This window comes from Ambystoma mexicanum, chromosome 3q (assembly GCF_040938575.1).
Source record: "Ambystoma mexicanum isolate Mex_15411 chromosome 3q, UKY_AmexF1_1, whole genome shotgun sequence".
Taxonomy (NCBI): Eukaryota; Metazoa; Chordata; class Amphibia; order Caudata; family Ambystomatidae; genus Ambystoma; species Ambystoma mexicanum.
Genome location: NC_090926.1, coordinates 237609445 through 237624866, shown reverse-complemented (window position 1 = coordinate 237624866; position 15422 = coordinate 237609445).

Here is a 15422-nt window from a genome sequence, read left to right as displayed (position 1 = left end):
CAATCAAATAGTTCTTCATCTGGATTCCAAGAATGTCACCACTTTTATTACACCTGAGGGTCTATTCCAGTGCAAACGCATGCCGTTTGGCTTAGTGTCTTCCGCTGCGGGCTTCCAGAGGGTGATGTATCCGATGTTTAGTGACATCTGGAGGGGGGGGTGTTTATGTTTTCAAGATGATGTGCTAGTTTATGCCCAATCCAGGGAAGAGCATGATAACAGACTAAAGAAGGTTCTTGATATTTTCCTGGAACATGGTTTGACTTAAATTAATACATAGATAAATAAAACACACCAATTCTTGATCAATGAATAAGCGACATGTATATCCCCAGGCATGAATAAATAAATACATACATAAATAAATAAATAGCATCAATCCTTGGACAATGGATAAGTGGCATTTATATCCCCCAGACATGAATTAATAAATAAACAAATAGCATCAATATATGGACCATCCTATGTACCTTGAGGAATAACAATCATTTAGTTCATAACCTTGCTTCAAGACTCAGAACCAGGTGCCTGGGACTACCATACATAAATATAGCGCCTACCTACAGAATCAGGCACAGGCCCTGATAACAGATGCATTGGGGAGTAAAAGCAGATTAATGCAGTAGCTAAAACCCTAAACAGAACATGCGCACGGGTAAACCTGGCCCGCATCCCCATTAACGTTATGGAAAGATACTGTCTCAAGGCATGCACTTGAGATCATAACAGCGCCAGTGGCATCTGCAGCCGACCACACCCATCCCCACGAACACAGACAGCATAAACCCCTGGCCAGCCAGGAGGGAAAACAGCAAAATGGTACGCTGGTCCCAGACGACAGAGGTCTGTAACGGCACAGGGGGAGTAACCAGGTTCACTGCAAAATGCAGTGGAGAATATGTATTTGAAGTAAAACTTGGTACTTAGACACCTTCCTGCACCAGAAGCCAGCTTTAAGGACAGAACCGGATCGGCACTGGGGGTGAATGTTATATTTTTCCTTCTTTCACCTCCCCCTTCGCATTGAGCCCCACAGCCAATTCTTTTTTCTTTTGGCGCTATTTCCCTAGACCCCACTAAGATTTGCTCACAAAGGTACAAAACAAAAAAAACAGAATGGCGGTAAAACAGGAATGGAGGAGGACCAAAAACTCAGGAAAACGGTTCCCCCCGGAAATTGGTGTTTGCTTTGTTCCTCTGCTTTGCTCTTTATCTTAAATGAAAACTGTGAGGAGAGTACCACCCTGATACACAACTTCCCCTGACAGGGTTCAGGTGAAATGGCAAGCAACAAACGCTTAGCTTATATATAGTTTTATTTTTCCTTAATGGAATTGTCACCTGTGACCAGGTGAGGCTGCGTCGGCAACGCCACGCTGCCGGAACAGCTGGGCACTTTCACACGCCTCTTTTGATCACAACGAATATAGCACTCCCTATGTTGGGAAGTGAAATAGCACACAGGCCCAGGCAGGCCCTTCTTCAGAAAGGGCAGGAGCAACCCCCGGGTCCTGTGCCCTTGCCTGTCGCTCTCTCACTTCTCCTCATGCCCAGGAGGCGCAGGCTTTTCCTGTGTCAGGGTCATACCACAGTTCCTATTCCCCTAGGTGAAACAGTTACCTGAACATTCCAAGTCTCCTCAGAAACAGCAAAAGTGCCCCTTTTGGCAGCCACACCAATGCCCTTCATTTTGTGATTCAGGACCCCAAAACACCGGGAAACAATATGGATGGCTACATTTATCTGACAAACCGTCCACAGAAAAGAATACACAACCCCCACATATATAACGAAACACACAAATATGAAATGAATACACTGCTCCAGATACAAGCTCCCCAGCTACACTGCATCGATGTAAAAACAGTAAGCACAGTTATAACTCCTTTACATTTTCATTCACTCCTCTTATGTTCGGCTCCTATTTACAGATTAAACCTTTCTTTCTCTCTTAAGCTTTAAGGAACCTTAATTAAATGTGGGGTTACATAAGGCTCAGATAATTTCCTTTTTGGGAATGGCAGAGTATTACACAAAATCTATTCCTGCGTTAGCCACACAATCTTTGAATTTGCGGACATTATTGAAGACTGGTGCCAAATTCTAGTGGGATCATACTTGTGAAACTGAATTTAAGGCTATCAAGGATGCTTTGAATAAAGCCCCAACAGTCAGTAGCTATGATCCCAGTAGGAGATCTATAGTAATGACAGATTCCAGTAATCAGGGTTTAGGAGATGTGCTAACAGAAGTGTGTAAGGATAAGGAATCTACTGTGTCTTTTGCTTTACAAGTGTTAAAATAAGTGTTAAAAGGTTAATTCTCAGTCATAATTCTCTTGCAGCCAGCCATCCTGTCATGTTGTGTGAGGAAGGGGGAGAAATAGAGATCATCAGCCGTCTCTTAGGGTTGAATTCATTTATTCACTTCTCTGCATAGCCAAAAAGGATTGGAACCTCTCCCATGCATACATCATGGGTTTGTATACACTGAAAATGAATAGTGCAAATGTGGACCTTACATATTTAACACATTTTCATTGGTCCTTCTACTATGGGGTCAAAGTATCATTGCCTCCCCATTGGTCAAAATCACTTCCTGCTAAAGATTACTTTGCTATTTCCAAATTAGAAAATGGCAGCTCTAAACACATGGCTCCTTTATCCAAATAAGTAAATCTATGTACTTTCCAAAGTTTCCAATAAAAATGCAATATGTTGCAATTCTGAGAATGATGCATTTTGTTTCAGACCTTTTTAGCACACAATATTCATGACATAGATTAGACTGTCTGGTTCCTCGTACATTTTGTTCACGGTCATCTCCCTATTTATCTACTTTTGAATGTATACCAGGTTAACTTTGTTAAATAGCACAGTGAAAAATACTGTACATTCTTTAATTTGAGGCTAAATTAACTCATACCGGCCTCTGTTCATATACACTCCCATTTCTGCACACAACACTTCATTTCTGTGTTCCTCAGGTTTTCCTTATGGCTGCTAAATACATTTGAACTCCCTTCAGATTAAAAAGCCTTTATTTATTTGAAAGTCAACTTTGGAGTTTATTTTAAAATAATGGATGTCTACTGAATGTGAATAACCTTCTTCATATTTAAACATAGTCTGGCCTAATGTCTTTATATTATGTTTGTCTGTACACAATGTAATCACACTTTTTATACCCTATGCTATTCTAAATAAATGTGTGCATTGACCCCTATTTCCAATGTACTTTTACCTCAAATAAGGCAACCTAACTTATCTAAACAGACAAGAATCCTAGACAGGAGAGTAAAATATTGGCGCTAATGATCATATTTGTCTTTCTATCATAAGAGGGGGGTTCAGACATCCTTTACATTCCCCCCTCTGGTCGATATTCAACCACTATTCAATATTTTACCACTACTTAACCTTATGCATAGTGTTTACCCTGCCCCGCATGTAGTGTATCTATGCATCCTTATCTCAGTCACCCCCCTCAATACAATGCTCAACATGGGAGGTATCGTAAAAGACACTTCTAAAGAACCAAAATATTGTATTCTCCTACTCAAATCTATATGTACCCCTTTTTTGTCAAAGCTGTGGCATTTATTTCCCTCTTTTATTCATTATATGCAACTTTGTTTGCTCCCTCTTGTTACCACCCCTGCTACCCAATTAAACATTATTTTACATGCACAACAAGTAATTTCATTCCCCACGAGGATCAGGAGATATCGTTAAACAACATTTATATTCCCTAAGGGGGACCCCCCAGCTCATTTTTCATACTGTCATGTATGTACATTTTCATGTGTTTTTTTCTCTTATCTCCCATCCCATGATGCTTCTTTTGCCCCTGCCTTATTCCCCATTCGCCAACTTCTCTACATCTATTCTTTGGTCATCATCTTCTTGGTTTTCTATCCGTGCATTTTCCACTCCATATTTTGTTCTTCTTTTATTGCAAGTCAATTGACCTTTCAGAGGCGCATTTATCATTTATTTCTCTTCCTTTCTTTTCCTTTCACTTTCTTCATTTTCCTCTTTTAGCTACTTTGCAGCAAGTTCAAGGGCACTTAGTTCATAGGTCATGCTCTAGGATGCATTGTTTTGTGACCAAGGTGGACTTGAACCCTCGATCTTCTGATTCCAATAAAATAGTCAGTAGAGGGACATTAGATGTTCTGGGGGACACAGGGATGGGGGAGTTCCTACAAAGAATATTTTCTTCTTTTTTTTCTCAAATGGGCATTTGGCTGGGTCCCCTTAAACACCCTTTTGTAACATTGGGGGCCTTTCTCCCTGCTCGTAGGCTCAGTAGTCCTGGATCACTTGTCGTGCAGGAGCTCCCTGTCCATCTAAAATATAAAAAACTGGGTGAGTATCTTGATAAATGCATGCATTTTATCATCAATTCTTCCTCCTAAAATCTAAACATTGCTACTTCAATGCTCCTGTGTCTCTATAAATCACTCCAACCTCCTAGAACACTTACTACTACATGCAGCCATTCAATTATATTAAAGAAGAGGGCACTCTTGTTTAATATAATTGAATGGCTGCTTTTTCTCCCTTTCATTCATACCTTAGTGTGACTTATGTTCATCCATGCCTATACCTGGGTGTGCCTGTGACATGGGACCAGAAAACAAACATATATGATTGTTTTACCATCACTTGCCACACCTTTTTCATAAGCTCACACCCCATTATGTCCTTCTTAGTGCGTGCTAAAACTAAAACGTCATTTCCAAACTCCTCTTTTAAGTGAAAAAGAAACATATCTCCTCTATCCTTGATAGAGCTTTTTAACCATGGCTTCTTATGTTTACACCACTGAGGTTAAATGCTCTCCTTCTTAATAATAAAAATAATAACAGGCAAAACAGACAACATAATAAATTCAAAAACATATTTAAAAAACAGTCTCTTCCTCTCTAGTCTCTGCTCTTCTTTCGTCTTAGCGCATTCATGGATAACACTGTTCTTTGCTTCCTGCAAAAAACAAATAAAGGAAGAAAGTCATGGTAAGTTAGTAAGAAAAACCGTACTTCTCTAAAATAGGCCTTGTTCTTTGGGCATTTCAATCATATGATGGGTCTGGGGTCATCTCCTTATGTCCATTATTAGATAGGACACAAGCTCCCTTTTCCTTAAGTAAAGCTGTACAGAAGGAGCCAAGTACTCCCAGCTCAATCCACCTGCCCCGTTTACCTGTATGCTGGAAACCAGAGTATGAGACATATACAGAACAGTTGAATAGACAAAGAGCAGAACATGTACTCAGTCCAGTACCAATAAAAGGGTCAGTACCTAAGAGGATTTGGGAGCCAAGGTACCCATTGAGAAAACCTTATGTGCCTACAAAGAAATATGATGGCCATCCGAATGAGATTCCTGAAGAAGTAGAACCAATACAAGGCAAAGATGAATGGTAGGATTACTAGCCATTACCAAGTAAATGTTCTATGGAGCTGAAGATGAAGTACATAAAAGGATGCAGTAATCAGAATGCAGATATTCTATAAGGCATCAAGAAAGAAATAAGGACAAGTAGCATCTTGGGCTCAAGGTGAAGAAACGTATGTCACAGAAACAGATGAAGATATTAAATCATTTTACACGTGTACAGATGCAGAAGAAACACAAGCAGCAAAGTAATCGTGAAGCTAGCTCTAAGCTTATAGTAAAATAGATTGCAGCAAGCGTCCAACGTATACATACATAGGAATGAGAGAATTATGGATGTTTCCACTAAACATATTAAAGCAGGTTGGACATTAACAAAAAGGCCTCAGTTCAGTGTGTCGCAGTTTAAAAAGTAAACATTGAATTACAGAAGCGGAGCTCAGAAAGGCAAGGTTGGATGATCCCCAAGAAGCCATGGTCTTATCAAACTGGAGTAGACTCACTTTGGATACAAAATCGTGTGAAAGAACAAACCTCCTGTCCAGAAGGAGTGAATATAACAAGGAAGACATCAGAGGCCTTTTGGAATAAAATATTAAATACACGAAAAGGCTTGATTTTATGGTCTCTAGTCACATGGAAGCATGAAGTTGGATGAACAAGATGATCGCACCTACGCATGTGGAAGGAGACTGTGCCTCTCACTCCCTAATTTTCTCAGAGCTCAGACCACTCTCAAGGATGAAGTTCAAAGGCCTAATTGACAGCAGAGCACTGAGGTGATGATGGATTGATATGCTAATTGGTGGGAAGCTAAAGTTAAGGCAACTTCACCAGCATCTGGACAGCCAGCCTGCAGGCTGCTAACATAGGTGGAAAATTACTGAAGATGGATAGAGTGCCAACCAATTGTAGAGGACCTGCATATTCAAGGGTCCTATAGGGTGTAAATCAATGGGACGTTGTGTATTTAATGACGTTCATAGTGATAATTTTTAAAGGAGGGTTTAGTTGCCCACCTGATGTTAAGTAACCAATCACATAGTTACACTTTTTTAAACTAGTATGGATCATATACTTGGCTATTCACTTAGATCCAGTCACTCTCTCCGTTAGGTTTTTGTAGTTTGCCACGTAGGATGAAGACATTAACACGTAGGTTAGACGTCAGTGATGACACATTTTGATTATAAAAGTACAGATTTCTCTTAAATGCTTTGAGTTTGAAGATCGAGTGTTTGCGTTGATGTTCGTTATGCTCCCTGTTTTAGATAATTGACATTAAAACAGTCTTTCTTTTTTCAACTTCCTGAGTCGGCTCTATTATTTGGTGTATGAGTAAGATCTGCATCCCCATCCATCTCAAGGGTAATTGCTGCTCATCAAAGGGGCTGGACTATCCAGTTCACAGCACTGGTGCACATTGATTTATTATTATGAACATGTTGCAGTGGCAGGCCTGCTTTTAAGCGCTTTTTGTTCTGTAGAAAAGGTCTTCTCAGTGCTTTGGTGGTCCTTCTTCCAATGGTGTTGGATCATTGTCTCTTCTTTCTTTGCTGTGTTTATTCTGTTGAAATATATTAAACATTGTTATCACCCTTCTTACCCTAATCTACCGACCCATGATGCTGGGAATGAGTGTATATATATATACTCAATACTTTTTATCAACATAATTAACTTATCCCGTACTGCCTTTTACTTGTACTCACCTGGGTCCTCTTTCTCTTAATAATGATTGAATAAGGAGATTCACACACTTTTTGCATACACCGGTACTTACCTTTTCTATCTTTTTAGTCACCCACTAGTACTTACCTTTTTCATAATATTTCTTCCAATTGTACCGCTATACTTCACTATGGCCATATACATATATATACATTATATAATGTTCTTGGTGGAAGTTCTCTCATGATGACAAGTCGATCTCGACTGTCAATACTTGTCTGGGCTTTCATTCTTATCTTTATTTTTTCAAATATACCACACTGATCAATTTGAGAAGGTATGATCAATTGCTGCTTATTTATCCAAAAATTAGAATATTTTATCCACACCTTTTTCATAAATCCTATGCAAAGATGTTCTTTTGGTTCCTGCCTTTCGATTTTCTATCAATTTTCATTATATCGTTGCTTTAATATTTATGTTTTTTAAATTATTTTATTTATGATTTTACCCTGCCGGATTGATGTCAATCTTTTGGTTAGGAACTTCTAATAAGAGCTTTAATTTTAATTATTTACTATTGTTTTATATTTATTAGTCTAGACACAACACAAACCTTTACACTAAAATATTATAACCCCATAAATATGTGCACTTTCAATGTGCCCCCTTATGTGCGTCTTCCTCCACTTCCTTAGTAGATGTATTCTCCTATCTTTTTTATTGCCCCATCTGTGAGTTTCACATGAACTCTTCTGCCTGGCTCTGCCAGTAGGAATCGTTGATGATCCGATATGGAACTATAGTGTGTGCAATTTCTGTCTTTCTTGAGTCAGTGTATTCGAGGTATCCTTATCTCTCTTCTTTATATAATCTCCAAAAAATCCTGATACTCCAAAAATTCCAAATATACATTACAACAATAATATGCACTTTATGTTCTCGTATATTACATTTTAGCAGGACATAATGTTTCTTACTAGTGTACCTAATGTAAAGAGAGGGCAGTTATATGGAGAAGTGTATGTTCATTGCGGCATTGAATGCGTTCTCTGACTACCTAAATTTGTATTTTTGTGAATTTAGCATGTAATCCGTTGATTGCCTGTGCTTTTCACAGGATTGAGTGTGTATGTTGGTGGTCTAGCTTTAGGGAACTGAGTGTGTGATCTATTGAGAGAAATTATTTGTGCATTTCAGTGTGTAATATTTATTGTGTCACCAGTTGATTTTCTGTTGGTGTATTCGAGGGGCTTCAGTGAATGATTAGTAAATTGAGTGCATGTTTGTGGGTCCTGTGAGCTGTTAACAGTCCCTTTATTTGATCAGAGATTGAGTGGGTTATATTGTTGATTTTCTTTCAGTGTGTTAGCGTGAAGCACTGTACCTGGGGGTGTGTTAGTGTGTACGTTCACAGAACTAAGTGCATGATCTATATACATTTCCTTCAAGGTCAGTGTCCAGTTATCTGTAGGTGACCTCTCTTGCTCTGGCACTGGGTAACACATTCTGAAAATGAAATACTGTTTTACCCAACATTTCACCACAACTTATTCCTATGTAGCGACCTATTGTCAAACAACCTGAAAGAAGGCCCTTGTGCCCTTCAATAGCCTATCTATTAAGTTACATTTTTATGTATGGATGATACTATCTACTATTGTGGTGGGGTATATTCATGTTCAGTGTGTGCGTGCATTTGTATGACATTCCCCCCTATTCATGACTATATCATGGCAAAACTCTAACCTAATTATCCCTATGTCTTTCCAAACCTCATGCATAATGCCTTCTCTTTCCATATTTCCAAATTCCACTTCTCTTCACTTACTCCAATAAACCAACCATCATGAATACTTGTTGGTCCATAACATGCTCAATACTTGTGCCAAATCCACCTTATTCCTATTTGCAATCCATAACTGCTAAAGAAACTTCCATTAAACAAATCTGTATCTATTAAATTAATCCATCTGTGTTTTTCACCAAGAACCATTGCTGTTCTTCAGGTGTATTCCCTCATTAGTGCAGCTCTTAGCCTGTTTGCACTGATCTATTATGTGTTCTCATCCATAAATATGTTTTATCTAAATAAACCCTATAAGTGATCTTAATAATCTACTCTTTATTCTTCAAAGCCATACTAATCAAGGTGTGTGTTCCAATACAACTACTATTTTGGGCCCAATGGCAGACTCCATTATATTTCCAGGCCTTAAAATACTAGTGTGACTCCTTGTACATTTGCATAATTAATCCCTAAAAATAGTGGATGTTATCCCCTAGCTACTTACTAAAATATCTCCTCACTATGGGCCTCATTATGGCTTTGGTGGTAGCGGCGGCATGGCTGCCTCCAAAACCGGGACAGGTTCCCTGAATGGGGAATTACCGGGCCATTCCGAGTTTGGAGGGCCCGGTAATTCCTCCCTCAGGGAACCCGGGCGCGGACCTTCCCCATTCCCATTCGAGCCACCATAGGGCTCAATGGGAATGGGTGCAGGGAGCTAACAACGGGGCGATTACGACCGGCCCGTTGTTAGCTCCCTGGTCCCCTCGCGGGACTTACCGGGTCCCACAAGGGGACTTCGTAATCAGGCAGAATGGGATAAATGGGTCCACATCTATTAGCGGCACCCATTAACCCATTCCGCCTGACTCGTAATGAGGCCCAATATCTATTAATTTGTCACAGAAGTGTAATAATGTTAAACATGCTTCCCTATCTATGGTGTATGTAAATCCAGTCTTATACTGAATGCTCCTTCCCATTACTATTGTTTCCCCTATATCTGAATATGAGTGTCTGTGTTAGTATATGCGCATTGAAAAAATACTACTGAAAAAAGTGCTTATAATCGTATTAATTCCTATTGTATAAATATTTGTCATGCATAATCTAATATCACTTGGTATTTAATTAACCTTCTCTGTAATTTAATTTTCATTCATAATTCATTCATAATTATATTTTATTCTCTGTGTATGCCTAACACATTGTGCGATTTTAGACACATTTCCTTTTTTTTTTTACTTCTGCACCTTGCATTTGGGGTGATGCTGTCTCCTCTTTTGGCGATTGCCAATATGCTGTGGCTTTGGTGCATATGCTTGAGTTTGTGTGATCTTGTGCATACTATCCTTATTACAATACACTGACATGTACTACGCACTTAACATACTATACACATTACACATATATGTAAAACATACATCGATTAAATAAATAACAGCAAAAAGCTACGTAAGAGTTCTATGCCCAAAGACATGTAACATTTCACCAGTGCACAAAAAATACACAAAACCATCACACAGAATTTACATAATAATATGACATGTATTGGGTTGCTCCAAGGGAATTTGGTTTTAGTTAAATTACAAGGAATCCACGGACCCACTCCTCTACCCACTCACACCCCACCCAAACATATCAGCTCATAACAAAGGTATTTTAGCAAAAATGGCACTTTAAAATATTCACACACCCCACCCAAACACTCATCTCAAAACATATTTGTGTTTATAAATCTGCAACTTCAACTAATTTCGTAGTGGATGAATAACAGAATTTGTAAAAACATACATCACATTTGGCCACCATTTTAGCCAAATAAGAGGCAATCCACAGAGCCAGCCCTCTCCTCACTCATACCCTACTCAAACACATCACCTGAAAACAAACTGAGATTAACTAATGTGCCACTTGGAAGGACATTCAGCGCAGTAGCACAACACAGCATGAAAAACACTGAAACATAGCACACAGTTCCCATTTGCAACATATATGTCACACATAAACAGCTTAGGAAAGAAACCACAATGATTGATTGATTGATTTATTTATTTAATGACCCACTCTGTATCGTGTCTACAGGCATATAATATTTCATCAGTGCACACAAAAAGAGGCCAACACTCCACACACACACACTAATTAAAGGTCAACAGATATTGTAGTTGGCGAAAAAACAGAGAATTTGGAAGACATATATCACTTACTGTCATCATTTTAGATGAATAACAATGAATTCTCAGACCCATTTCAAACCTTACTAAAATATGACCTCATGTGTGCACTACCCAAAAAACACAAAAGGTTATATCAGTGATCTTGCAAGGTATGAAAACCCTAAAAACACTAAATGGGATGTGATATTCTATACATACCATGCTCACTGTAACATAAGCACAAGCAAAGAAGACATTGGGCCTCATTGCACGGACGGCGGTGGACCAAGGTGCTATTAGCACCTTGGTCCATGCCGGTAAAATACCGGCACCGCCTTGGTGGAAAGGGGAATTACCGCCCTATTCCAAGGTTGGTGGGGCGGTAATTCCCCCTTCCCCCATTGCCCTTCCCCATTCCCATTTTTGCCCCATAGGACATAATGGGAATGGGGAAGGTGCTAATTACGGCACCGCAAATTGCGGTACCGTAATTAGCTCCATGGTCCCTTTGCGGGTTAGTTTTTAACGCCTGCAAAAAGCAGGTGTTAAATTCTCCAACCCGCAAAGGGACCTCGTAGTAAGGCGGTAAGGGTTTACCGGTACCGGTAAAATACCGGTACCGGTAAACCCTTACCGCCTACCGTGCAATGAGGCCATTGACACAAATAAGCAAGTTATAACACATACATTTATTAACATGAAACTAATCTCAGGGTAATCTGCTTGTGAGTGCGTTCAGGCTTAAACTGTTTGAGATGTACTATTCAGGTGTGCTGCTGTACTGGTAAAATTGGGCCTTACCCTACGCCCAATGGAAATCAATGTATTTATGGATTTAAACCAGCATTCTGCGCTCACCAAATCTTCTATATAAATAAAAATGTAAATGTTTGTTTGTTCAAAATCTTAAATCTCCAAAAGTTCTTCACCGATTGCTTTGAAATTTTGACACAGCGTTGCTTTCGAATAGCCGCGTGTTTTTATATACCTACTATACATAGATGTCCCACCTGTGACAGGTAAAAACATATGTTTTCTGAAAAACAGCGCCATCTGTTGGACGTAAAAGCAATACACACTATACTAAATATTTTACAATTTAATTTCAATGTTTCCGTGACTCAAATACGTGCCGAGGAAGCAGCAGAGCGACGTGTGGCCAGAGATCAGGATGCACGGTTGCGAGCATGCCGATCGCGTTCTGCAACTTCAGATCTGCTTCGTTCTCAACAGAATTAACGCGACAGGCAAAGAGTGGCTGAAAGATGTCAACGCGAAACAGCAGATCAGCGTCACACACAACTCCGTGCTTAGCAATCATGCGATTACAATGGCCTTGCATTCCGGTAGAACCCAGCTGATGATTAGAGTTTGAGCCGGCATGATCTCATCGGCACCATGACTGAAGTGTGTCCATATTGCAAGGCTCTGAAATTTAATGGAGAAACGAAAGGAATGTGTTGTGCTGCCGGGAAAATTAAACTGCCTCAACTTGGAGAACCACCAGAGCCAATGTGAAATTAAACATATTAGAAACGTGCGCTTTCTCCTTTCTTTCTTTTCCATTTAACCAGACTGAGCCACAGCAACGCGTGGCCCGGGGACAGCTAGTATATTATAAGTGCATTTGACAACTTTGGATTATTAGAATGAATGCAGTACAGTTGGTTAAGCTTCAAATAACAGTGTTTAAATGACATAAGCACAATCAGCCAACACCTGTTTCGACCTCTGGTCTTTCTCAAGGCTGGTATTACTATCAAACATACCATAATCACATGAAATGTATTACAAATTATAATGTATACATACCAATAGCAGGTAAGGTAGATTGGCAGAAAGAAAAGAATAAACAAAAGAACATTCAACTTGAGGTACACTCTAATAATTGTACTACAGATACCGTGAATTACCATCTGTTTATCACTAGTTGGGCATCATGCAAAGCGTGGATTTAGTGTAGCACCCAAAATGTTCTAGTCAAATATGATTAAGATCCAAATTGTGAATTATAAGTGTGCACCTATAAGAGAACTTATCACACCCATACAGGTGTCCTATTATACCTCTGAGCATTAAGTGTTGCTATAATGTTAGATCTCCTTGCTGAGATTAGCTACTAGTATAACCCCAATTCTGAATACTGAGCCCCTTTATCATTTAATAGATGGGAAGGCCTGTCTTCTGGTTCTTTCCTTTCTCCAGCAGCATAGTTCAAGTCTGCACATGCCCTTACTGGTGGATCGTAGGCCTCCAGATAGGCTGAGTTCCTGAGTGAGGGTTCTTGGGGACTTTAGGGTGACAGCCTTGTAGGTGATGCAGCAAGGTTTGAAGATGATGCATGCTTTCAGTGGGAGCCACTGCAATTAGATAAGGGTCAGGTGATGTGGTCAAATTTGTGGAGTCATTTTATGAGTCATGCTGCAGAATCTAGGGAGCATCACAGGCGTGCCAGGACCGTTGCTGGAAGGCCTTGCCAAGGGCATTGCAACCATCCATGTGGCAGATGACCAATACCTGGACAGAAGATCTGAAGTTTTTTCTGGGATAAAGGGCTTGATTTTCCACAGGCGAGAATGTTGGTATCAAGCCATTTGTGTCTTCCTTGCTATGTGCTGCATGTAGGAAAGGTGTCTGTCGATGTCGAACCCAAGGGACTTGGTGCAGAAGGGCAGCTGGTGTGTGAAGACCTCTAGGTTCATAGCAGAGAGCCAGGTCTGGATGTCAGGAGGTTTGATGATGTTGGTCACCAGTAGGATTTCGGTGTAAGAGGAGTTGAACATCAGGCAAGCACTAGATCAATGTGAGGTAGTTGTTAGGCCTACCCATATTCTAAGAACTACTTAAAATGTGGGAATACCAAAAATAAATCATAGCTCAAGAAATGAACAACTTTACTAAAATGAAAATACTGGAAGATTAACTATTATTATTAATAAATAAACACTGGGTTAGCATTGAGAACAATGCAAACCAAAACATTAGCAATTAATTAGTGTAAATGACACCATTTGAACCTTTCATTCTAGATCCAAATGCACATGCACCTCAGAGTGTTCACAACACTGAACATGGAACACCACCAAACTCCTGAGGTTGCTAGGAGGGTACAACGTCCTTTCATCATGGGACGTTTTTTCGCTGGGGTTTTTACCACAAAACGTTTAACAAAAAAATCCATAATATGTTTTTGGGGGGTTAGAAAATTATATATATGGTATGTTTTGGAATAGATAAAAAAATAATAGGCAATGGGTGGTTTGGCCAGGAGTCCCCCCCCCCAAAAATAATTTAGAAAAATGTAATTGTTTTTTTCGTTAAACAATTCGTGGTAAAAAACCCTGTGAAAAAACATCCCACGATTAAATGACATGGAACCGCTAGGAGACAGCATCCTACAGTAGAGTCCCCATTATCTGTGCATTGCTGACCTGGTAAATCTGATTTAAAATTTCAATTGCTGTACAATCTATATCTGGCAGTCCTACCAGTACGGTTTCATAATGTGGTAGGATGTTGTCCAAGAATAGGTGGCTTTTGTATGCTGATGACCTAGTCATTTTTAACTATACCTTTAATGGTATAAAGGATATGTTTGAAACCTTGGTACCATATGCTGCAGAGAATGAACTAGTAGTTAATATATCTAAAAAAAAGAAAAAGCTTATGCTAGTCTCAGCTATAAAGGTTAACCGCCCTACTCTTAACACTAGCCTGGGAAACTTACATTACGTAGATATGCACACATATCTGGGCCTTGAAATGAGTTCTAGCCTATCCTACAGATAAATTATAGAAGCTAAAATGGCCAAAGGTCATTGGCTGTCCTGTTTGATAGAAACATTTGCCAGACAAACGGCCGGTTACTCATTGGTGGGTATTCTTACCCTATATCGGCAAAGTTTCTGTCTGATAATTTTGTACGCCCTGGATGCAGTTGGTTGGACAGATTGGAGGGCTACTTTTGGAAATGGGTTTTGAAATTACTAAGTAACACAGCTGTAGAATATTTAAGATTGGAGTTGGGGTTGGTTTCCTTGCGGGCCAGCACTTGGCCAGACAAGGAGGATTCCACATGAAGGTTAATTCAAATCCGAAATGTCAATCATTGTCGTTAGTGGGGTCTGACATGGGGCTTAAATGGAAACGTGGAGGAGGGGAATTTGCCCATCTGAACTACAAGCTGTATGAGTGCCTTGATTGGTTAACCAATCTTAAACAGGGAACACATTTTGGCACCTTACAAGCACTGTTTAGAAGAAAGCTGGAAGGTTGGACTGATGCAATAATCATACACGCTTAGCGACATTGAGATCATATAGCTATGTCACTAATGTGTTCCATAGTTACTTAAATTTACAACCCTACCTCCACCTGCGTCCCAGCCCCGCGGTTCGCAAC